The sequence below is a fragment of the Silurus aristotelis genome (genome assembly GCF_946808225.1).
Source record: "Silurus aristotelis genome assembly, chromosome: 16".
Lineage (NCBI taxonomy): Eukaryota > Metazoa > Chordata > Actinopteri > Siluriformes > Siluridae > Silurus > Silurus aristotelis.
In genome coordinates this window covers 17,791,236-17,809,485 of record NC_139589.1, presented here as the reverse complement: position 1 = coordinate 17,809,485, position 18,250 = coordinate 17,791,236, and the positions used below count along the sequence as shown (strand labels likewise).

The following is an 18,250-nucleotide window of genomic DNA, read 5'->3' as shown; positions in this document are numbered from 1 at the left end:
TTATGAGCTCCTGTGTGTATTTAATGGTGTGTGTGTGTGTGTGTGTGTGTGTGTGTGTGTGTGTGTGTGTGTGTGAAAAAGAATGAGGTAACGGGTTGTCTATCACACTAGGGCAGCTGTTATGGGTGGAGTTATGAGTTTAACAGGCGGACCCATGCTGTGGAGGTGGAGCCAGGATTGGCTACCTTGAGTGGTGTCTGCAATTGTTTTGGCAAACTTAAGATGCGTTCATTTGTTTCCCATAACTCTGTCCTTTCTTCATTTCACTGTTCATCCACTTCTTATGTTTATGCATATTTTCATTGCTTTGTCATAGGCAGGTGCTAAAATTGGATTTGATAATAGATCATTTGGGATTTTGAGAAAAAGACTGTGGATTGAGCTGTGATGTTCTGTGAATCTTAGGAACTATTGCAATGTCCTGTGTGATTTCTTAAAAAACATTGTGCAAATGTTGTTCTTATTTAATTATTCACCAGACTGATCTCATTTTTTATGAGGGAGGTTCAATTACATCTAATAGGTACATCATTTTTGTAGGGAAACTTATAGGAAATTACAAAGAATAATTGCAGCTAATTTTCCATGAGAAACGTATTTATTATTCATAGACTAATGGCCAGTTGTTGGGGCAGTCAGTTAATCAGATTTGTAATCTCTACATCTCGCTTATAATTGAGTATTCTAAAGAAAAGTAAAAGAAAAAGGAGTGATTAAAAAAGAAAATTTTACTAATTCAAGTATGAGTAAATAAGTCATCAGAAACAAATATTTTATTGTATATATATATTAACTTTCAAATGAAATTATTACATGTACAACTGATATCACTAATCAGAATTTTTTTGGCAACAGTTAATCAGTTAATCTACGCTGAAGTGAAATGCAATTGTCAACATTACATACAGAAAAAACAAATTGCCAAATGAACTCAGTTAATTCAGTAGCTTGTTACTTTTTTCGTTTGCTAAATAGCCGCTTACACATTATCCTGAGTGCTACCTACTGAAGCACTTATATTATACAGCAAATTGCTAACAAGCATTAGTCATCTTACATGCTGAAAATGCCAAAAGATCTGCCTAATTACTGGCTTACTTGTATGTCTTGGCAGATTGGATTTTGAGCCGTGAAATTCAGACACACTCAAGAGTTTATGGTTATCATAATTTACATATTATGACACTTTGGTTTGAAGTATTTAAAACTGAAAATCTAATTACTTGGGCCTGGGATGCTCACTGTCAGGCATTGCAGCTATTGAAGAAAGTGTGGACTTTTGTTACATTTATTTTTTGATGGATGTTGAAATTTGAATGATATTTTATTTCATATTCAAAATTATTCTGAGGGTTAAATGTAGTAGATAAGATTTTGGTTTTCCTCTTGAAAGTACATGAGTCCTTTCCAGCACCACCAAGCACCAGCACCACTTTGACTCTTGTCAAAGACTCTAAACTCTTCAATTGACTAATTGAGATAACTGTAAATCAGTCTGGATGAGGGTGTGTGGCAAATGCTGCAAATGTATTAATTTAGTCTGTAACAGTGACATGTATTCATTTGTTTTATTCTACTAAAAAAATAATATCATACATAGTAGAGCCAGCCTACTGCAATCAGAGTACATGTAATTCAAATGGTTCAAATGGTTCTTTTTCCTGATTACACCACAGACTTGTGAACACAGGCTTGTTGGCTTACTGAAAACATAAATGCATGGGGAAAAGCTTAAATATCTTTTTACTGTGGTGCTCCAGTAATAGAGAGTTGATAATTTTTTTAGTTTATTCTATATTCTGACCACTTATTATATTTCCTTGCAGTGGTTAATGACATAATCCCTAGCAGCAGCATATTCTGATGTGGGTGTTCTAGCTCTATTTTTGTGTGTGTGTGTGTGTGTGTGTGTGTGTGTGTGTGTGTGTGTGTGTCTGTGTGTGCTAGTGTGTGTGGGAGAGGAAGAGAGAGAGAGAGAGAGAGAGAGAGAGAGAGAGAGAGAGAGAGAGAGAGAGAGAAATTATAGTCTTTATTAGGCTGTGCTATGTCATTAAACTCCAGGGCATTGTGGGTATGTCTGGACCCAGGTGGGCTACATTCTGGAATGTTCTGATTCAGTGTGCGTGTGTGTTTTTGTGTGTGTTTGTGTGTTATATGTAGGTAGCATAACAAGATTTAAGACCTGCCTATATATGTCTAGCTCTGTTGGAACTATCAGTAGATTATCATGAAAATGAGACACACTCACACACACACGCACGCACACACACACACACACACACACACGCGCACACACACACACACACACATGCACACACACACACACACACACACACACACACACGCACACACACGCACACACATGCACACACAAACAGAATCCTTTTGTTCCCACAGTATAATAGTGTAATAGGATGCTGTCGGCTCACTGCAAGACTACCCTGCTAATGACTATAACATGTGTGTGTGTGTGTGTGTGTGTGTGTGTGTGTGTGTGTGTGTGTGTGTGTGTGTGTGTGTGTGTGTGTGTGTGTGAGATAGAGAGATAGAGAGAGAGATGCGGAGAGGGAAATGATAGACTCATGCATCTGTGCTTGTTTAAAAAGTAGACTGTATATGTCTTTTACATCATGCTTGAAACACGTATGAGTATATCTTTAAAAGTGTGCTTGTTCAATTATACCACCATGTAGCTTAATATTTGTTACAGTGGTAATTTTAACAGCCCGTGTAATGGAAAAGACAAACTCTTTGAATTTAGAGGACTATGTCATGTTATCCTGCTTCTTAACCTTTGCTTCTAAGCCATGCATCAATTTCTGCTCCGACTTCTGCTTGGTCATCAATTTTTCATGTTTCTGGTCCTGAACCATTAAACGGGTGACCAAATCAGTAACTCTGGTCTCTAAGACAGGAAGCACCTGTGTCTGAGTTATTTTTTCTCTCAGATTTCCCATGATATTGTTTTTTTTTTATCTGTATCTTGCTTGGATAATAATTTATCTTTTCCAGGATTTAGGAAAACTGAGCAAAACAAAGTCCAACACAAAGTTCTCATATAACTGTCCAGCTGGTTAACACCACATCACATGGATGAAGCTGACCAATGACAATGGTTGACATGTTGTCAAGGGCACAAACAACATTGAAGACTTTACTAGAGGCAAAATTCTATGGCTACAGAGTTTTCCAGCCTCTAAGAATTTCATTTCATTTTCTCCCGCTTATCTGTAATTCGGGTCGCGGGGGCAGCAGTCTAAGCAGATTCCCCAGACACTTCTCCGTGTCCAGGGATCGGGCTGTCAAGGCCCCCGCCTTTGACTGCTGCCCAATCCTCTCAGCACCGGTCCCTTACGGTCCCTCCTGCAGGTGGTGAGCCCACGGGAAGGCGGCCCCACGTCCCTCCGACGTCACGGCCCTTGGTTTATTTTTCTTGTAAGGGTCCCCTGGAGCATAGAGGGTTAAGGGCCTTGCTCAAGGGTGGCAGCTTGGCGATACCGGGGCTTGAACCCCTGACCTTCCGATCGGTAACCCAGCGCCTTAACCGCTGGAGCCACCACTCCCCCGCCTCTAAGAATTAATATTCTTTTTAATATTCTTTTTAATATTTTAAGATTATTTTTATATTTTTAATATTCCTAGTCTGTGTTCCCAAACCATTGGGCATCCCCTAATGTTCATTATCAGTTTTTTACGACATTTTTTAACAAATGATAATATTCCGAGCCCTGCTTTAGCAGCCTAGTGGAAAAGTGTTGTTATACCAAAATAATCTACACCAACATGATAGAAGCAGCAGTAACATGAAAAGCATGATTCTTCTCACACTCGCTGTGTTACATCCAGACAATCTAAAAGAGACATCCACCAGACGACACATCAGAGCGAAAGAATCCCGGTCCCAGTGCATTTCCAAGTCGAACTGTTAAATGTTGAGCAGTTTTATTACCATTGAAGGTAAACAGACTGACCAGCTCTGTTTCAGTTTGAAACTTTCCACTGTCATCATGACGGTCATGATGTCTCAAATAAAAAATACTAATCTAGGAAATCCAGAAAACTGAAACCTCTTTTGAGTTTTTTCTAAATATTAACTGTAATTGGAAAGCCTGTAGGTGGTAGTACTCAATAACAGTTTATATAACAGTTTAATCATGGAAAGAAATTTTTTTGTGCTATGGTGAACTAGTGCAATATGTCAGAATAGTGTCCAACAGCAAATAGAATTCTATTCTATAGTATTCATCTAAATGTGGTTTGTCTGAATGTGACTCTCATTATGTTATAAAAAAACATTATAACACAAAGTCCATCTTTAATATTTCTAATATTAATTAGTAAAATCATTGAATAAAATGATCGCTCAAAAACTATTTATATAAAAAGCCACACCACGACTCCACCGCTAATTTGGGAAGGCTTGGCCTAATCAGTTAGGCTTCCAGGAAACCCACACATGATACTGGGCAAATATATTAATACTTTCACGTGCATGGTGTACTAGTAACTTTGTTCCTGATTTGCCAACTATGATTAGTTGATGTTCCTAATCCTGTGCATCAGTTTCTTCTTAATTCTCCTTACAGTGACTCAATCTCAACTTTTTTCTATGTAAAGAAAGACCACAGGATCATAGCCTTGGTGATATCCAGGATGTTTAACATTAAAGCTATGCACAAAATTTTTTTTTATACTAAACTGTTAACAATTGTCTAGGAAGACGATACATACTCAGTAAAGTATTTTTCTGTGCTGGTCCCATTTCATAATCAAACCTCAAACCATATATCTGATGCCAGCTTCATAATAACAGGATGTTCGAATGGTTTGCATAAAAAAAATTTACTGCATGTGTTTTACTAACAATTTCAAATATCAACCATGGGTTGATATAAAAAAAAAAAAAACTATGAAGCTAGCCAACTAGACTATGATCAGTCCTGGCCATTTGTAGCGCACTATAATCCAGCCCTGACCTTTTTTTATGTCAATAGAATCATAGTTGCCTTGCTGTGGGCAATGAAATTCTTTCCTTATGATTCTTACAGTAAGTCTTCAGTATTCACCCTGGTGGATTCTGCTTTTGTAGGTCGAAGTTATGAAAAAAGCATTCTGTAAAAATATTTCAAATTAAAATGAGGTAATCAGTTAGTGCTCACTTCATGTGTTTTTAATAGAAAATTGACCTTGTAAAAAAAAAAAAAAAAAGCCTTATTTTATTACTTTAATCAACCGTAATGTTTGGTAATTCATTGGTTTATTTATTCGTTTCTCTTTATTAACCACTTTATTCTGGTCAGGGTTGTGGTGGACCCATTGCCTAACTTAGGAAATCATAGGTGGTATTTCTGAACTTTAAAGGCAAAGCATCATCCTCTTTGCATTCAGAACAACCACACATTTTCCACTCCAAAAGCTCAAACACACACACACACACACACACACACACACACACACACACACACACACACACACACACACACTGGTATTTTGTGTGTGGATTGTGCCTGGTTATAGAAGATAGAAATCAACAACTGCACATGGGATCCATTGCCTAGGTAATTAGTCTGTTTCTGTGTTCTTTTCACACAGACATGAACACATTTTGAAGAGTGTGATGGAAAAAGAACAAAGCAGCTCTATGCAGATTAATTTATTTGAACCAGTCTCAGCTGACTCAGTCACATTTCAATGCATATGATTAAACATAAAGTATGAATACTTAGCTTTTTCAAAACAGTTGCATCAAGATAATGTAGAATGGGTTTTAATTAATTGTCTTTTCATTATGTTAACATTTTTGCAACACATTTATTGTATGTGTATCATACAAAACTTGGGTCCATTTTCTTGCATGTGTGTTTGCATGTTGTGTATTTCTAAATAGATTGTAGTGCTCTTGCCAGGCAATCTATTTATTAAAAAATCTTAAAGAACCAAAACATTTTTTTGATATGACATGTGTGCTTTTTGCTTGGATGATGTGTATAAGTGGAGCTGTACAACCAACAGCACACACTTGACCTTTACTTCTAATGTATTTACAGATAGTAAACCCACCGTGTACCCAAACTAATTAAGGAAATCTTGCATTTAAAATACTGAACACTCTTGATCCAAAGGTATTTCCTCTATTAGTATTATTTAAGATGATGATAATGATATAAACCATAAATGTAAAAATCTCCAATAGACATTCAATTGATTTGAGATCTGGAAACTGTAAAGCACATAGCATACACCATTTCCATAAACCTTTATTGGGGCATTGTTGTGAGGCACTGTAGGTTCAGTGTGTCATTCTCGTCAAGACTCCACCCATCAGAAAAACATTTGCCAGATTTATCCTGGTGCACTATGTCTGGATGGAGTTATCATCACTTGGAAACCACTTACAGCTGCTGAAGATGGCTCCACATGGGCAGCCTAAGATACAGGAGATTGCTGTGGATGGTACCACTTAGAAACCATGAAGATGGCTTTGAACTGCAACTAATCCAAACAGTTTTACTGTGGTGGTTTAGTATTACAATTGCACTTCATAAGCTAAAAAAAGCAGCAAAATAGACTTTATGTTATAAGTACAGTGAATTTCCAGTTTACAAACTTCCACTGTTTGACCATATAGTACACAGTCATAGACAAGATTTATGCATAATTGCATCTGGTGTTAAACAGAATGGGTTTTATTTCAAGAGTGCTCACACACTAGGAATTTGTCTGCTGACAGAAGTTTTTAGGTACAGCATATAAATTAAAGACGAAAAAATATATAGATTTCATATAAAGAAGTGGAAGGTAATGCAATGTAATTTTCTGAGAATGTGGACATTATGATTCTCCATGAAACCTCTGCTCAGCATATAACCCTGTATTCCACTGATGACACAAATGGCTGCTTATTTCTGTGTTATAGCAACATTTGGGGATTGCCTGGGGTTTTGTATAAAGATTGTGATAGCATGCAGTAACTGGCAAATTACAAATTACATGTCATTTGCGTCCTATACAGTCTGGGCCCATCCTATAAACTTGGGCATTGCAAGATTTGTTGCCTTTTTTGGTACTAGGTTTAAGCAAAGACAAGCTAGGTTATTTGGTTCAGCTTTTATCTTGTGTTCTGCATGTCTTGTGTCTGAGAGTAGCCTGTATTCAATAAACCGCATGTGTGAGGTGCCAGACTGACGTCTAATGCCAGACTAACATTTAATGCATTCTTACAAAAAAGGATTTCTGAAGGCTTCTTTGGGTGGTTAATGGTACCTTTCCAAAGGGGGTCTACTTGTAGCTTTTTACAAAGTGGAAACTGTTAAAGGGTTCAACATAAAACTTTTAAGAGTTCGGCAGGAGGCACAGAAGAACAGAATGAAGAGCTGTTGTGGTGGATGAAATTTATTTTGGGTACTGTGATATGTATGTGCTTTCTGTGAGATTATACATGGCAAAATATCTGTATACATTAACTATGAGGCATGGGAATATGTGGATTAATGGTGTGTAGTTTAAAAGTTTGCATGGGTGAGTGCACATTTTTCTGTGTTAATGTCTTTCACAGAGCCCAAGGTAAAAACCTAAAAACTGCACAGAATCTCAAACTGCATGGAATCGTCAGGCATTTTTCCCCCTGTTCAGACATCAGTACATTGCGAAAACATTTTCACAAACATACGTCACGTATCAGATGCTCAGAAAGATTAATCATTTTTATCATTGTTTTTTTTCTCTGTGACATCTGGAAAAGTAGAAATTGGATTAAAAACAGCATAAAAGCAGACTGCATAGATAGGTTCAAGTTGTGAGGCTACTCAAAATAAAGTCTTGTGCCATACAGAATGTATGTATGTATGTTAATACCTGTGAATGGCTTTATATGTATTGCATGTCTATCTTCAGGTTCTATATAATACAGGCACAATTCAAGCAACTTTAGAAAAAATTATATAGACTGTCACCAGTTTGAGTTTGAAAAAAACTGAAAAAATAAAATGGGTCATGTGGAAATGACAAATGCCACAAAAATGTACATACAGTTACTAAACTTAAAACAGTAGACTGGACTTAATACAGTATATCATAAGTCTGAAAATGAAAGATGAAAATATGTGAGAAATGTTTTATTATACATACGTAATTACTAAGAATAAGTGCTGTTATGGGTTTTTCCCAAATCCATTGAGAGCAGTAAAAGTGCCAATTTCTACACAAACCATATAAAACCCACAAACCCACACACCACAAGGTACAGTATTTCAATATCTCAGATACATACATTCTAATATGGTGAGGCTACTGTGTGTGCATGTGTGTGTATCGAATCTTATACTTCCCTTGAGGCTTAATAAAAAAATTATACTCACCATGTGTTTATGCAATGGCTCATGAATATGCAACTGGCTGGTTTATTTGATTGATTTTTTATTTTTATTTTTTACAAAAACAAGTTTTCAAATGTTCAGGAAACTACTTCCAAATACTCTGCACACAAAAATGACATGGATGCCAATACATGTTTCACTTATTCAAGGACTCTACTTAATGCGAATGAGACATTGGCAGTAATCCTTTTTCCAAGGATCCAGCAATATGCCATGTGTCTCATTTGCAGCTCACAATATGACCAAAAGTTTGTAAACACCTGACCATATTAGTTACTCTTAGTTCCTGTAAGGGGAATTGTAATGTTACAGCATACAAAGACATTCTGTACAATTAAGTGCTTCCATCTTTGTGGTAATAAAGTGAAACCACATATGGTTGTGATGATCAGGTGATCAAAGCTTTTGACTGAGTACAAAGTGCAGCTGTAACCTAATGTACATAATATGAGAAACAGGCAACATGTACATTTGTGTTTACTCAGCCTTTTCAATTATTTTTTTATACAAGGTTAACATGTGTGTTCTTTGCTAGTGGGCTGCCAATCGAAACCATGTGTCATGACAAAGCGAGGGTTCTTTGATTATGCTTAACACTCTCTCTCTCTCTCTCTCTCTCTCTCTCTCTCTCTCTCTCTCTCTCTCTCTCTTTCTCTCTCTCTCTCTCTCTCTCTCTCTCTCTCTCTCTCTCTCTCTCTCTCTCTCTCTCTCTCTCTCTCACAGAGAACATTCAGTACTCAAGACCTTAATTTCATCTATCTATGGACTAAGCCAATACAAGATAGACACAGAGTGATATCCAATTCTTTGCACAATTCTGTCAACATAAAACATTAATAACATTAGTCTTTATGAACCTAGCTGTCACTGTGTTTATTGGGAAATGGATTGAGTCTGTAGCTATTCCTGAAATTACACCCTACCCTTATAAACTACACATTTTAGTGTTGTTTATGCCGTAATTTATCTACCATATGAGAACTAGGAGGTTATTTGACATTTAAATGAAGCAGACACCTGGACACTGAAGCAGTAACATAATATTTGAAGTAATCAAATAACAAGACAGAGCTGTCAAAATGAATTAAAAAAAGTCATACCACAGTCAAAAAGTCATTACAAGCTTTACTCCAAAATACGTTAAATACCAGAATTTAGGTTTGTAATATGCAATGGCATATTATGTGTTTTTAGTGCAAATTGAAAATGCTAAATTATAATTATAATTGTTATAATTTTTGGACAACCATTCGTCACAATGTCCAGCTTTTCTTGAAAATATAGATATCTGTGACCAAACTCCCTGAGGATTAGAGAATTGGAATTGTTGTTCTCCACAATGATGGCCTAGGCTCTAAGAAGGTCTATAACACCCTGAAACTGAGTTACAGTACAGTGGCCAGGGTCATACAGATGTTTTCCAAGACAGGTTCCACTCGGAACAGGCTTCACAATGGTTGATCAAAGAAAGAGTCCTCGTGCTGCCATCATTGCCAAGATCCGCTTGTCAGTGCTCAGACCATACAACGAACACTGCAACAAGTCAGTTTTCATGAACGTCATCCCAGACGTTAGCCTCTTCTTTAAGCTGGCTCACAAGGAAGTCTGCAAACAGTTTGCTAAAGACAACCTGTCCAAAAGCATGAGTTACTGGAGCCATGTGCCATGGTCTGAAGAGACTAAGATAAACTTGTTTAGCTCAGATTTTGTCCAGCATGTGTGATGATGCCCTGGTGAGAAGTACCAAGAAAATTGCATCTTGACTCAGTCAATCATGGTGGTGGCATCATGGTCTGGGGCTGAATGAGTGCTGCTGGTATTGGAGATCTGCGGTGTTTTGAGGGAAACATGGAATTTAGCATGTACTGTGACATTCTGAAGCAGAACATGATGCCCCTCCCTTCAGAAACTAGGCCAAGATCGCCAAGATCGCCAAGATAACTGCCTTGCTGAGGAAGCTGAAGGTGAAGGTGATAGAGTGGCCAAGTATGTCTCCAGACCTGAACCCTATTGAGCACCTGTGAAGCATCCTCAAGTGGAAGGTGGAGAATCGCCAGGTGTCTAACAATGTCATTATGGAGAAGTGGAAGAGGATTCAAGCAACAACCTGTGCAGCTCTGGTGAATTCCATGCCCAGGAGGATTAAGGCAGTGCTACATAACAATGGTGCTCACACAAAATATTGACACTTTGAACACAGTTTTGACTTGTTCACTTACTTACTGTATTCTTCTTCTTCTTCTTTCGGCTGCTCCCATTAGGGGTCGCCACAGCGGATCATCCGTCTCCATACCACCCTGTCCTCTATATCTGCCTCTTTTACACCAACTACCTGCATGTCTTCCCTCACCACATCCATGAACCTCCTCCTTGGCCTTCCTCTTTTCCTCCTACCTGGTGGCTCCATCTTCAGCATTTTTCTACCAATATAATTCATGTCCCTTCTCTGCACATGTCCAAACCATCTCAATCTCGCCTCCCTCACCTTGTCACCAAAACATCCTACATGTGCTGTCCCTCTAATAAACTCATTTCTAATCTTGTCCATCCTCGTCACTCCCAATGAAAACCTTAACATCTTCAGCTCTGCTACCTCCAGCTCCACCTCCTGTCTTTTACTCAATGCCACTGTCTCTAATCCATACAACATCGCAGGTCTCACCACAGTCCTATAAACTTTCCCTTTCATTCTTGCAGATACTCTTCTATCACAAATCACTCCTGTCACTCTTCTCCACCCACTCCACCCTGCCTGCACTCTTTTCTTTACTTCCCTAACACACTCTCCATTACTTTGCACTGTTGACCCCAGGTACCTGAACTCCTCCACCTTCTCCACCTCTTCTCCCTGCAACCACATCACTCCACTGCCCTCCCTCTCATTCACACACATGTACTCTGTCTTACTCCTACTGACTTTCATTCCCCTTCTCTCCAGCGCATATCTCCACCTCTCCAGGCTCTTCTCAACCTGCTCTCTACTCTCACCACAAATCACAATATCATCTGCAAACATCATAGTCCAGGGAGACTCCTGTCTGACCTCGTCCGTCAACCTGTCCATCACCACTGCAAACAGGAAAGGGCTCAGGGCCGATCCTTGATGCAGTCCAACCTTCACCCTGAACCAGTCTGTCGTACCTACTGCACACTTTACTGCCGTCACACTGTCCTCATACATGTCCTGCACCACCCTCACATACTTCTCTGACACACCTGACTTCCTCATACAATACCACAACTCCTCTCTCGGCACCCTGTCGTACGCTTTCTCTAAATCCACAAATACACAATGCAGCTCCTTCTGTCCTTCTCTATACTTCTCCATCAACATCCTTAAAGCAAATAAGGCATCTGTGGTGCTCTTCCTCGGCATGAAACCATACTGTTGCTCACAGATGGTCACCTCTTCTCTCAACCTGGCTTCCACTACTCTTTCCCATAACTTCATGGTGTGACTGATCAACTTAATTCCCCTGTAGTTACTGCAGGTCTGCACAACTCCCTTATGCTTAAAGATCGGTACCAGCACACTCCTTCTCCATTCCTCAGGCATCCTCTCCCCTTCCAGAATCCTGTTAAACAATCTGGTTAAAAACTCCACTGCCATCTCTCCTAAACATCTCAACGCTTCTACCGGTATGTCATCTGGTCCAACCGACTTTCCATTCTTCATCCTCTTAATCGCTGCTCTCACTTCCTCCTTACTAATCCTATCTACATCCTGCTTCACCAACTCCACATCCTCCAACCTTCTCTCTCTCTGATTTTCCTCATTCATCAGCTGCTCAAAATACTCCCTCCATCTTCTCAACACACTCTCCTCACTAGTCAACACATTTCCCTCTCCATCCTTTATTGCTCTAACTTGCAGTACATCCTTCCCAGCTCGGTCCCTCTGCTTGGCCAATCGGTATAAATCCTTTTCTCCTTCCTTAGTGTCCAACCTCTTATACAGTTCCTCATATGCCTTTTCCTTGGCTTTCGCCACATCCCTTTTAACCTGCTGCCGCATCTCCTTGTACTCCTGCCTACTTTTCTCATCACTCTGTCGATCCCACTTCTGTTTTGCCAACCTCTTTCCCCTAATGCTCTCCTGCACTTCCTCATTCCACCACCACGTCTCCTTGTCTTGCTTTCTATTTCCAGATGTTACACCAAGTACTTTTCTAGCTGCCTCCCTCATCACTCCTGCAGTAGTTGCCCAATCATCCGGCACCTCTTCACCACCACCGAGCCCCTGTCTGACCTCTTCCCTGAACCTCACACTACACTCTTCCTCCTTCAGTTTCCACCATCTTATTCTTCTTTCAAACCTTACTTTCCTCCTCTTCTTCTTCGCCTCCAAAACCATCCTACAGACCACCATCCGATGCTGTCTAGCTACACTGTCCCCCGCCAACACCTTACAGTCTCCAATCTCCTTCAGGTTGCATCTCCTACACAGAAGATAATCCACCTGTGTGCACCTTCCTCCACTCTTATACGTCACCCTATGATCCTCCTTCTTCTTAAAATACGTGTTCACCACTGCCATTTCCATCCTTTTAGCAAAATCTACCACCATCTGCCCTTCCACATTCCTCTCCTTAAAACCATACCTACCCATCACCTCCTTATCACCTCTGTTCCCTTCACCTACATGCCCATTAAAGTCTGCCCCAATCACCAATCGTTCTTTCCTAGGTACACCATCTACCACTTCATCTAATTCACTCCAGAATCTTTCTTTCTCCTCCATCTCACAGCCAACTTGTGGAGCATAGGCACTGATGACATTTATCATCATCCCTTCAACTTCCACCTTCACGATCATCACCCTATCAGAAACTCTCTTCACCTCCACTACACTCTTACTGTACTCTTCCTTCAGAATCACCCCTACACCATTTCTCTTCCCATCCACACCATGATAAAACAGTTTAAACCCACCTCCAATGTTCCTGGCCTTACTCCCGTTCCACTTGGTCTCCTGAACACACAACACATCTACCTTTCTCCTCTCCATCATATCAGCTATCTCTCTCCCTTTACCCGTCATAGTACCAACATTTAAAGTACCAACCCGAACCTCTACTCTCCTACACTGCTCCTTTTCCTGCCGTCTCTGTAGACGTCTTCCTCCTCTCCTTCTCCTCCTTCGGGCCAACAGTAGCCCAATTTCCACCGGTACCCTGTCGGCTAACGATACCTGTGGCGGTCGTTGTTAACCCGGGCCTCGACCGATCCGGTATGAAATTCTCATTTGTGATCCGCATATTTGATTTGGCACATGTTTTACGCTGGATGCCCTTCCTAACGCAACCCTCCCCATTTACCCGGGCTTGGGACCGGCACTAAGAGTACACTGGCTTGTGCCCCCCTAATGGCTGGGTTACTTACTTACTGTATTACGTTTTATAATTAATAATTATATTTTTATTAATAAATTTCATTATTTCAACATAAAACTTTTTTTGGTCTATAGTGCTATCCGTGAAAAACCGAGAATTATGTAAATGCAATTCTGCGATAAACCGGGGGCATGAGATTCGAACTGCGGTAAAGAGGGGGATTACTGTATAAATATATATATACAGTGAGGAAAATAAGTATTTGAACACCCTGCTATTTTGCAAGTTCTCCCACTTAGAAATCATGGAGGGGTCTGAAATTGCCTTCGTAGGTGCATGTCCACTGTGGGAGACATAATCTAAAAAAAAACAATCCAGAAATCACAATGTATGATTTTTTAACTATTTATTTGTATGATACAGCTGCAAATAAGTATTTGAACACCTGAGAAAGTCAATGTTAATATTTGGTACAGTAGCCTTTGTTTGCAATTACAGAGGTCAAACGTTTCCTGTAGTTTTTCACCAGGTTTGCACACACTGCAGGAAAGATTTTGGCCCACTCCTCCACACAGATCTTCTCTAGATCAGTCAGGTTTCTGTCCTGTCGCTAAGAAACACGGAGTTTGAGCTCCCTCCAAAGATTCTCTATTGGGTTTAGGTCTGGAGACTGGCTAGGCCACGCCAGAACCTTGATATGCTTCTTACAGAGCCACTCCTTGGTTATCCTGGCTGTGTGCTTCGGGTCATTGTCATGAGATTGTTCCCCAAAATCTCGCAATACATGGCCCCGGTCATCCTCTCCTTAATACAGTGCAGTCGCCCTGTCCCGTGTGCAGAAAAACACCCCCAAAGCATGATGCTACCACCCCCATGCTTCACAGTAGGGATGGTGTTCTTGGGATGGCACTCATCATTCTTCTTCCTCTGAACACGTTTAGTGGAATTATGACCCAAAAGTTCTATTTTGGTCTCATCTGACCACATGACTTTCTCCCATGACTCCTCTGGATCATCCAAATGGTCATTGGCAAACTTAAGACGTGCCTGGACATGTGCTGGTTTAAGCAGGGGAACCTTCCGTGCCATGCATGATTTCAAACCATGACGTCTTAGTGTATTACCAACAGTAACCTTGGAAACAGTGGTCCCAGCTCTTTTCAGGTCATTGACCAGCTCCTCCTGTGTAGTTCTGGGCTGATTTCTCACCTTCCTTAGGATCATTGAGACCCACGAGGTGAGATCTTGCATGGAGCCCCAGTCCGAGGCAGATTGACAGTCATGTTTAGCTTCTTCCATTTTCTAATGATTGCTCCAACAGTGGACCTTTTTTCACCAAGCTGCTTGGCAATTTCCCCGTAGCCCTTTCCAGCCTTGTGGAGGTGTACAATTTTGTCTCTAGTGTCTTTTGACAGCTCTTTGGTCTTGGCCATGTTAGTAGTTGGATTCTTACTGATTGTATGGGGTGGACAGATGTCTTTATGCAGCTATTGACCCTATACAGGTGCATCTAATTTAGGATAATAAATGTAGTGGAGGTGGACATTTTAAAGGCAGACTAACAGGTCTTTGAGGGTCAGACTTCTAGCTGATAGACAGGTGTTCAAATACTTATTTGCAGCTGTTTCATACAAATAAATAGTTTAAAAATAATATATTGTGATTTCTGGATTTTTTTTTTTTAGATTATGTCTCTCACAGTGGACATGCACCTACAATGACCATTTCAGACCCCTCCATGATTTCTAAGTGGGAGAACTTACAAAATTGCAGGGTGTTTAAATACTTATTTTCCTCACTGTATATATATATATATAGTCCCCTGGTGGTCTAGTGGTTAGGATGCGTTGGTTAGGAACCAAGCCCAGCCACTCTTAGTGCTGGTCCCAAGCCCGGATAAATGGGGAGGGTTGTGTTAGGAAGGGCATCCAACGTAAAAACATGTGATAAATTAAGCATGTGGATGATCCGCTGTGGAGACCCCTAATAGGAGAAGCCGAAAGAAAGAAAAGGATATATATATATATATATATATATATATATATATATATATATATATATATAGATTGAGAGAGAGAAAAAAAGCTTAGTAATCAAGTATTCTACCGATTAGTCCATTGATTAATCAAGTAATCAATTAAAAAGTATTTTTTCTTCATTGGAGAGCAATTGTTTAGTTTGAAATTATCCAAAACTTTGGAAACTTTCTGTGGTTTTCTTTGGCCTGAATCTTCTTTTTGGCCCTCGCTGTTTTCTCTCTGTTCCTTCATTTTTGACGGGAGAAAATGCACACCTGTAAATAAACTTTGAGCCCTGTGTACGCACAACGTGGAAACACAGAAAGTAAAAAGGGAAACTGGCAACACAGGCAGTGTGCAGTGTGGAAAGTGGCGTACACGCATTTCAATCCTAAAGCCTCAGCGCAGTTTCCTTTGACGCTGGCAACAGATGATGGCTGAAATATGATTGAATAGGAATTTCAACATACACACACCTGAGAGAAAAGCTTTATAATGAACAAAATAGAATATTTAAAATAATTTATTACATATTCATGGACAAAAATATATTAAAACATAGGTTTAGGACAGCAGAGAATGGCTAATGGTAATATGAATACAGGTCAAACCTCTCTGTGTCAGTGTTTCAAATTCCTTAGAAGTCTGAGAAAAGCCCATCTTCCTCTCCAAATCCTGACCATGTTCTACAGAGGGACCATTTAGAGAATCCTGAGCAGCTGCATCACTGCCTGGTTTGGGAACTGCACTGTCTTAGATTGCAAGGCCCTACAGAGGATAGTGAGGACAGCTGAGAAGATAATTGGAATCTCTCTCCCCTTTATCATGGACATTTACACCACACGCTGCATCTGCAAAGCTAATTGAATTGTGGATGTCCCAAACACACTCTTCTCTCTCCTACCTCAGGAAAGATGTTCCGAAGCATTCAAGCCTCACATCCAGATGTATGTCAAGCCATCAGATTCCTTAACACACAGAACTGAACTGAAACTGAAACTCTCACACACACACACACACACACACACACACACACACACACACACACACACACACACACACACACACACACACACTCATCTTTGTTACAGAGATGCTACAAATCTGAACTCAAACACTTAATAATTACACACATTCATGTCTTCAGCACCACCTATTTTATATTATTATTGTATTATAACAATTTACATGCTGTTTTGCACATCTACTTGGTTGCTGTTGTTGCATTTTGGGTTTATATATACAAGTACACTCTTGTTTACCGTTTTCTTTTTTTTGCACATTGTACTGTATAACACATTATACAGTAGGTTTATTGGCTGCGCTTTTTTGCGCTTTATGACACTGTCTATGACAACTTAAAAAGTATTTCATTTGCTCACTAGGCTCTGTTTACACACACACACACACACACACACACACACACACACACACACACACACACACACACTTTTTTTCTATTATATATATATATATATATATATATATATATATATATATATATATATATATATATATATATATATATATGGCTAAAAGAATTACAGTGCTGACACTGGGGACTCCTTCCATACACATAAAATGTACAGAAAGTCTTAATATATCAAATTTAGGGTTGTAACATTTATTATTTCGCTTAGACCACCCTTTCCCCAAACCTAGTTCTGGAGTGTACCCTGTTTTAAACGTTCTAATATTTACACTGCATCAACATACCAACAGCCCCTCAAGAAAGGCTTGTAATAAGCTGATTGGTTGAGTCAGATGCATTTGAAGCAGGAAATTTTTTTTTTTAAATATGCAGTACATGGGGTTCTCCAGGACCTGGGTTAGGTAACTGTGGTTTGGATTATGTGGAGAATCTGCCATAAAAGACTTAATTGACCAAGTTAAACAAGAGCATTTGTAGAAATCTGCTCTGAATTGCTGAATGCATTACGGTCAGAGAATGGCACAGTTCCAACACAACAGTTCCCAGAATATGTTCCAGGTCCATCAGTTACTGCAAATGAATGAAGGAGTTACAGAAAACTAAGATTGCAGTGGCTCGACTGGAATCACCTCTACAGGCTTAAAGCCCTTTATTAGCAGTGCATTAAGCCTGTAGAGGTGATTCTAGTGGAGCTACTGCAATCTTTCTAATGTCAGGAAGCACCAAAATAGTCCAACTGCAACTTGGCAGCAAATTGAAACAAAAAAGTTCATATAACAAACACACATATATATATATATATATATATATATATATATATATATATATATATATATATATATATATATATATATATATATATATATATACAATCTCGGGAATGAGCACGTTTATGAATGACTGTCGTTGAACATGTGACTTTTTTCCATGCTGAAGTTCCCACAACTTAGCAAACCGCATGATTCGTTTCCGGAAGCCGATTCGAACATTGTGTCCTTTTCCCCCTCTTATGATGTCTTAGCTGCTATCGCCGCCTGGTGGTCACTATTTACACGACACCATAATCAGCGTTAATATGTTCTCTCTTGCTTT

General features: G+C 39.5%; 1 long non-coding RNA gene across 1 annotated transcript; it reads left to right on the top strand.

Annotated features, from left to right (window-relative positions):
* The first annotated feature begins 1,247 nt into the window (after window positions 1-1,247).
* Window positions 1,248-4,907, top strand: LOC310739429. Its single transcript, XR_014537401.1, has 3 exons — window positions 1,248-1,914; window positions 2,119-3,230; window positions 3,643-4,907. It is a non-coding gene; the product is annotated as an uncharacterized lncRNA (long non-coding RNA).
* The last annotated feature ends 13,343 nt before the right edge of the window (window positions 4,908-18,250 follow it).